Source organism: Rhincodon typus, chromosome 29, assembly GCF_021869965.1.
Source record: "Rhincodon typus isolate 14 chromosome 29, sRhiTyp1.1, whole genome shotgun sequence".
In the NCBI taxonomy this organism is placed as follows: domain Eukaryota; kingdom Metazoa; phylum Chordata; class Chondrichthyes; order Orectolobiformes; family Rhincodontidae; genus Rhincodon; species Rhincodon typus.
Window position 1 is genome coordinate 28,124,810 of NC_063360.1, and position 6,710 is coordinate 28,131,519.

At 41.2% G+C, this 6,710-nt stretch overlaps 1 pseudogene; it reads left to right on the top strand.

Annotated features, from left to right (window-relative positions):
• Window positions 1–387: 387 nt before the first annotated feature.
• LOC109935146 lies at window positions 388–777 on the top strand (annotated as a pseudogene).
• The last annotated feature ends 5,933 nt before the right edge of the window (window positions 778–6,710 follow it).

Sequence of the window (6,710 nt, forward strand, 5' to 3'; positions counted from 1 at the left end):
CCCTGTTGGGAAAATGCACTTCTCCTGCCGACTGGGAAGGCAGATAATTAGGCTAATAGTGACTTAAGTCCCCAAGTAGTTGGTAATCTATTACTTAAGGCCCTTAACTGATGACTGATCCATGGAAGTCTGCCCTGTGTATGATCCCCCCAGAGTTTAATTGCTGAAGTGGCATAAAGGGGGCTTGTATCACTTTAGTGCCAACCCTACCCAAGAATTTGCTCATCCTGCTATTTTTGTGAAGGGGAAAGTCCTGCCTCCAAGAATTGAATCTAGACATGGCTGCTCGCAGAGATTAAAATCCTCTGCCACACTGGGGCGACCTTCGTAGATGGTCCTGGAGTTTCGTGGCAGACTCCTGTTAAATCTCTCGAGCACACTGTGATAATGATGAAAGCAACATCATCATTTGGTAAAAGACAAAACAAGACCCACACACTTTGGAGGTGATGTGGAGCTGAGCCATTTGACTGGCAGAGACCAACCTGCGACTAACCCGCCTCCCCTGCTGAGAGAAAGAGCGAGTATCACTGAAGTGCAGGGGTCAAAAGGAAAAACACAACTGCTACACGTGGCATGAGGCACCTGAGAGGTGGTGTATCACAGATTCAGCAATGGATTCCGCGAGAGGGCCACTCCGAAACCCAGACATGCCACGATGGCTTCCTCCAGCACTGCATCAACTATCAGCATATCCGCACGACAAATAAAGCCCAAATTCGGAAAGTTTAAAAAAAGTCAAGAATGATTGAGGCAGCTGGATCTTTAAGTTCTAAGGAACATTTGAAAAGAGAATTTTTGTACCTTTTAGTGATTAGAACCAGGTCTAGGTCGATCTCATTGACTATGACATCCTTGATTGGGGGTTGTTAACCTGGGCCAATCAGGGAGCCCTGGCTGACAGATATAAACAGGAGATTCAGAGAGTCTCCTCAGGGTAGGGACTGGCTTTGAGCTGGCTGGTCAGAGACAACGGCTGTGCACATGTAAATAAAGGGTGACTTTTAGTGACAGGATACTGGCCTCTCTGTGGTTATTTCACACCTGCTCTGTCTTAGTCACATCACAAGTAATAACTTGGATGCATTCCTAGCAAAGACGATTTATCCCACTGATCCACAGAAGTACATTGCACCTGTGCAAGCAAGCCTAAATTCAGAAGGCTTTGCACAGGGCACAGAATTAGTGGGCTCAACCAGATGTAACTATAGTAGGCACAAGGTTGCTCTGCAAGATTCCTGCATCAGAAAATTGGAGCTAGTCACTCCAACGTAACCCGAAATTTCCTCCATTTGATTTAAAATTGCTTGTACTCATTTGACCAGGTCATTCAAATCTGCTGGAGGTCCACTCAGGCAGTGCTTTGTCCTTGGAAATGGGGGGACCTGCAGAGGTATTTACAACAGGCCAAGAAGAGTTACTCACTCACGATTCCACAGCATTTGGTTCCATTCACAACTCCTCTTATAACAAAGCAGCTCTTATCCATCAAACAGCAAGTCCCTGGACAACATCCAAGCTTGGACTGACAGTTGTGCTCAGTAATATCTGAGCCTCACAGAGGCCCAGTACTGATTTCTTTCAAGTCCCTCTCCTACTTTCAATGGCACTCGCATCTCTGAGCACCCACCATCAAATTTTACTGAATACCAACTGCAAATGTTAATTGTAAAAAAGTTTCCCATTGACATATAAAGAATTGAGATTGAATGTAAAAAGCCTTTAAATGGTTATTATTGAGATTCTTCTTCTTAAATATGTGCATTAAAAATGTACTTATTTCGGTATCTGTGAGTATACTCTATATTGTCAGCTTGTAAATGGCTTGCTTGCCCATAAATTGTTTGATGAATAACGCCAAGTGCATAACTCCATTTACAGTTAAAGACATTTAATTGCAATGGAAACATGCATTCCACCACTGATGGAGAATTTGGTTTTCACAGGGATTCTGTGAAGAATTAACTGCTCGGTTTGATGCAGACATTACCCAAATATTACATTTATTTTTGTCCCACAACTTTGAGTGGTGACAAAATGGTCAGGTTCCACACAAAAGACTACTGGAAAGACTATAGGAAAACTTCTTGCTATCAGTATTTTCTTTTTGAATTGAATGATCAACATGAACCAAAAATGGTGACCGAAGTTGTGCAATTTTAAGATGAGCCAGTTTTCAGTCAAATCTGGCCCCATTTAGAAAAATGGTGGCAAGGATATATCCAGTTTCTCACGTGATGTAATGGAGACATCAAAATAATGGTGTTCCTCTTTCTTGTTGTTGAACATGACTGGCAAGCCTGGCATATATTGCCCATTCCTTGATAAAACTAAATTGCTTGATGGTTCACTGCAGACAGTAGTTAATGGTTAGTCGTGTTCAAGTGCAACTGGTGTCACATATAAGAATATAAGTGCATAAGTGCATCAGAGCAGAAGTAGACAACTCAGCTCCCTGACCCTGCTCTGCCATTCAATTTGATAATGGTTGATATCATCTTGGCCTCAACTACACTTTCCTATCTGCTGTCCATAATCCTTTATACCATTACTGATTAAAAATCTGTCTTTCTCCTCTGTAAATTTATTCAATGTCCCAGCATCTATCACAATCTGGGGTAGTGAATTCTACAGATTCACAACACTTTGAGAGAAGTAATTTCTCCTCATCTCTGACTTAAAGAGTCATATAGCACAGAAACAGGTCCAACCAGTCCAGGCCAAACATAATCCCAAACTAAACTAGTCCCACCTGCCTGCTCCTGGCCCATATCCCTCCAAACCTTTCCTATTCATATATCCAACCTAATGTCTTTTGGACATTGTAATTGTACCCACATCCACCACTTCCTCAGGAAGTCCATTCCACATGCGAACCACCCCTCTGTGTAAAAAAAATTGTCTCTTCTGTCTTTTTTAAAATATCTCTCCTCTCACCTTAAAAATGTGCCCTCCGGTCTTGAAATTCCCTGTCTTAGGGAAAAGACAACTACCATCAACTCTATCTGTACCTCGCATTATTTTATAAACTTCTGTCAGGTCACCTCTGAACTTCCTATACTCCAGTGAAAAAATCCCATCCTATCAAGCCTTTCCTTATAACTCAAACCTTCCATACCTGGCAACGTCCTGGTAAATCTCTTCTCAACCTCCTCCAGCTTGATAATATCCTTCTTATAACTGGGTGACCAGAACTGGATACAGTATTGCAGAAATATGCTGCCCTTCATCCTAAAACTTCTTCTTCTAAATTGCCCCACAGTTGGAAACATCCTTTCTATATTTACTTTGTCAATTCCTTTTAGTTTCTCATATCCCTCGATTAGATCCCCACTCATTCCTCTAAATTCCAGAGAGTATAGGCCTAAACTGCTTCAGGTCTCTTCATAAGGCAAACTCTTTGTCTCTGGAATCAATCTAGTGAAACTCCTCTGAATTGTCTCCAATACAACTGCATCTTTCCTTAAATAAGGGGATCACAATTGTATACTATCCTCCAGATGTGGTCTCACTACTGCCTTGTACAGCTGCAGAAACACTTCAGCAGAAGTGTTTCTGAAGAAGGGTCTAGGCCCGAAACGTCAGCCTTCCTGCTCCTCTGATGCTGCTTGGCCTGCTGTGTTCATCCAGCTCTACACCTTGTTATCTCAGATTCTCCAGCATCTGCAGTTCCTACTATCTCTGCAGAAATGCTTCGCTACTTTTATATTCTATTCCTTTAGCAAAAAATGCCAAAATTCCATTTGCCTTTCTTATTACCTGCTGTTGCTGCTAACTTGTTTTCTGCAATTTATGCATTAGGACATCCAGATCCTCTGTGTTGAAACCTGCTGAAGTTTCTCTCCATTTAGACAATAAGTTGCCTTTCTATCCCTCTCAGCAAAACATATAACCTCATTTTATCAAGGACAGAATCCTGTCGCACCCCACAAGGTACATCTTGCCAACCAGAAAAAGACCCATTTATCTTGACTTTGTTTTCTGTTGGTTAGCCAATCCTCTATCCAAGTGAATAAGTTATCCCTAACCTTGGGTATTAGGTCAAACCATGTAAGGGTAGCAACTATCCTACTCTAAAGCACATTAGTAAATCAGTTGTTTCTTTTTTGACATGAGAATTTGACAGATCCATGTTCATGTCTACCAATACTAATTGTTAATATTTGGGTGCTTTTTAAACTAATTTTCTCCGGGTTAATCAGAAATACTTGTGCTTGAATAGCACATTTCAAGACCTGTCCAGACCTCTGCATTACTAGTCAAGTAACATAGTACCAAGCCACCGAAACCATTTACCTGTTGCTTTGTTGATTGGTGTTGAATGTGCATAGAGTAGAAGAGTGCTGTTTGTTTCTATTTCTTACCAGGTTGGTAGAGGTGCTTGTATCTGTAAGTGATCTGTTACAGAAGTGAGCACAAATTAATTTTCTGTGTTGCACTGTTTGAGCACTGTTTTGAGGGTGTTTGTCCCTAATGGGGCACTTGTTGATGAGATTGCTGACACATCTGTATTAATTGCTAATCTAGAAAGATGGCAACACTTCACTGAATTTGGAAGATTAGTCTTAGCTTTTCTAAATTCAGAATTCCTTGTGACTAAAGCCAAGCAGCAAAGAACTTATAATTACACCCCTCTACTGTATGCATTAGTTCTGTTCCATTTCAGAAAGTGTTAACTGACCTCAAACAGTAAGTTTACATTTTAACTGAGTAATTGAACTCAAGAATTATTCAACTTTGAACAGCAAATTGTGAAAAATCAACTCTGAAATTCATGCTGCTTAGCCTTGAGGGGATGCAATGTTTGTACTGGGACTTTTTTTGCTGAGTAGGTGGAATACAAAATAAATGGCTTGAAGTCGCAGTGGGTGGGAACAGTAATAAACTCATTGATGCAATCACATGAAACTCCTCTGCTACTTTAACATAGGTGCCAACTCATTTAAAGTAAACAAGCCATTAACCCAAACATGTCAGCGTATTTGTTGCCAATATCGCAGCACGATTTCGTCCTGAAGAAGTAAAATAGTGTTTCAGGATCACAGACCCTTTGCGGTAGAACTTATACATCGCAGTGGTTGCTAACACGATGGCAGCTCACATGAGTTGGAATTCATTCTGGCAGGTGTAATACTAAAGGGTCACAGCACCCAAATACTCAACCACAGGTAATGCTGGTTCTGAGCAAAAACTCCAGCCAGTTCGATTGGTATGCATCCATGTACAGTCATTGGGTAGCTGGAATGATAGAATGAATTAAGCTGTAAATAAGATTAGACAACATAGCAGTGTGGAGCCTGGCACTAGCAAATCCTTGGGATAATTTTCATGTAAGGAGCTTTGTTGGACTGCTCTCACCTCTTTGCCTAAAATGATTGAGATCAGTTGGGAGCAGGACTTCATTGTTTGGCTTGCGATGAGCTGCCTTATTGAATGACATTGGGAAGAACTGCATTTCCCAAATGGAATGACTCTGAAAGCAGATTTGATACCAACGGGTGTAAGGCAGCCAATGTAAGCCCAAACAATTTACAAAAAGCTCTGGAACTCTTCCCTCCACACACTCTCCTTGACAGCGATTTTGAGCAAATGTAAATTATCACCATTTTCACAAATGCTCTCTCTTTCCCAGGCTTGATACCAGGCAGCTGTACATGGTCTTTTTATTCCTCCACACTCAGCTGATGTTTGATATAGTGCACTACCTTTGCCAGGAAACCCATCCTTTGTGCTGAAGACAGAGTTGCACATGCCCCATGCGGCACTGTGGACTCATGCCCAGATCACAAAATGTTCTATGCAGCACTTTAATTAGTATAAGGATGATTTGTTGCTCTCATATGAAACCCATCTGTCCACTATTTTTAATGGAGGCATTAACCCATTCGAAGTAAATGGGTTCATGGCGCAATTAAGCAGAGACAAAAGGAAATTTGCACAAATTCATTAAACGTCTGTGTGCTCACAGTGGATATCCTAATTTTAGCCACGTACTACAGAAAGCAAGTTTTCTTTCTTCCCTTAATGGCCAGTATGATAAAAAGTTTCAAGACAATGATAACGGCAGATCAGATGTGAAAAGAATGCATTCTCCAACAGCACTGGCCTCCTTCTTGCTGAACACACACCTTTCTCCCTATGTCAAATGCTTTAATAATTAATTTACTTCAGAAATACATGGGAACCATTACTGTTCAGAAGAATGAAGGAAATCTCCTGCAGGATAGTGCAAGCTGCTGCTCAGCTGGTAGCAAGCTTGCCTCAGATATGGTTGTGAGTTAAAGACTCACTTCAGCACAAGATCTTAACTAGCATTTCCAGTGAAGTACATGTGAAAGGACCAACAATGAGAGGTGCCATCCTTCAGATGAGATGCTATGCGAAGGCTTCGTCTGCCTTCTCAAATGGATATAAAGGATCCACAATATTATTTTGAAGAAGAGCTGAAATATTCTTTCTGGTGGCCTGACCAATTTGTGACCCTCAACTAATGTCAGGCAAATAAAACAACCTGACCATTAACACATAACTGCCCATGAGACCTTTCTGTGTGCAATTCAGTTGCCTCTGTCTCCTGGGTGACAACAAAAAAAGCATATTATTGGCTGCAAAAACACCTTTGGATGTCCTGCAATATGTAAGATGTTGTAGAAATGCACATCCTTCTTTCTTCCATCCACTCTTTCTTTCTTTGAGCCTGGACAGACAAA